Source organism: Propithecus coquereli, unplaced genomic scaffold (assembly GCF_000956105.1).
Source record: "Propithecus coquereli isolate 6110/MARCELLA unplaced genomic scaffold, Pcoq_1.0 Scaffold350, whole genome shotgun sequence".
Classification (NCBI taxonomy): domain Eukaryota; kingdom Metazoa; phylum Chordata; class Mammalia; order Primates; family Indriidae; genus Propithecus; species Propithecus coquereli.
The window spans coordinates 1,867,423-1,868,335 of NW_012149175.1; positions in this window are offsets into that span (position 1 = coordinate 1,867,423).

The following is a 913-nucleotide window of genomic DNA, read 5'->3' on the forward strand; positions in this document are numbered from 1 at the left end:
GCCAATTGCAGTCAAAATTTCCTAAGTTAATGAAATTTTTTTATTCTCAAATACTTAAAATTTTAAAATATTATCTAATTTTTCTAAAAAAGAAAGAAGAGAATGTAGAAGAAAAATTAGAGAGAATAAGGGAGGAAATCTTCTTGGTAGAGTTTATGATCTACTGGATTCTCACATAGCAATGAATGAAAAAGCAAACAGTGAAACCACATAAAACATTTGTGTAAATAGTTATGTTGTATTTTTACCACTAACAATTTAGAATGTTATTTCCTTTATTCAGAACAGTGTTGAGCAGTACTATATTATTAGAAAGAATGAAAGGATGTGGATATGTATTTTTTTTATATTGGTTTTGATCTTAATTGCTAAGGGATTTTTTAAGATCAATTTTTTATGATCAAATCTGAATCCAAACTGGGAGAAGGGCATCATGAATTAGTATCACCTTCATGGGCTCACAGGTTATGTGTACATGAGACATATTTCATATCATCTTTTATGTTACATATAGGTGACAAATTGTGGGGAATTCCCACATGTGTGGGAACCATGTTGGTATTTTTCATTGTTAGAGCTCTCATTTCTGCTCATAGTAGGTTCTCCAGAGGTTTATTTTTTTTTCCCACTTAAAAATATAGATTTTATAAATCAAAACTTTGTAAGCGATATCTTTCTCCAATGTGAGATAAAAGCCTTCATTAAATATTTTGGTATCTATATACATTCTCTTTTGCACCTGTATTCATTCTATGGAGTAGTGGCAATGACCCAAAGAAGTAGATAATAGTGACAGATTTGATGCTGATAGACTAAAAGACTTTATATAGAAAACATAGAAATTTTTCTATTACAGTGATTTGGTCATAGCATAAGGAATAAGGCTGAGTGGTATGGAAATATAGAAACATTG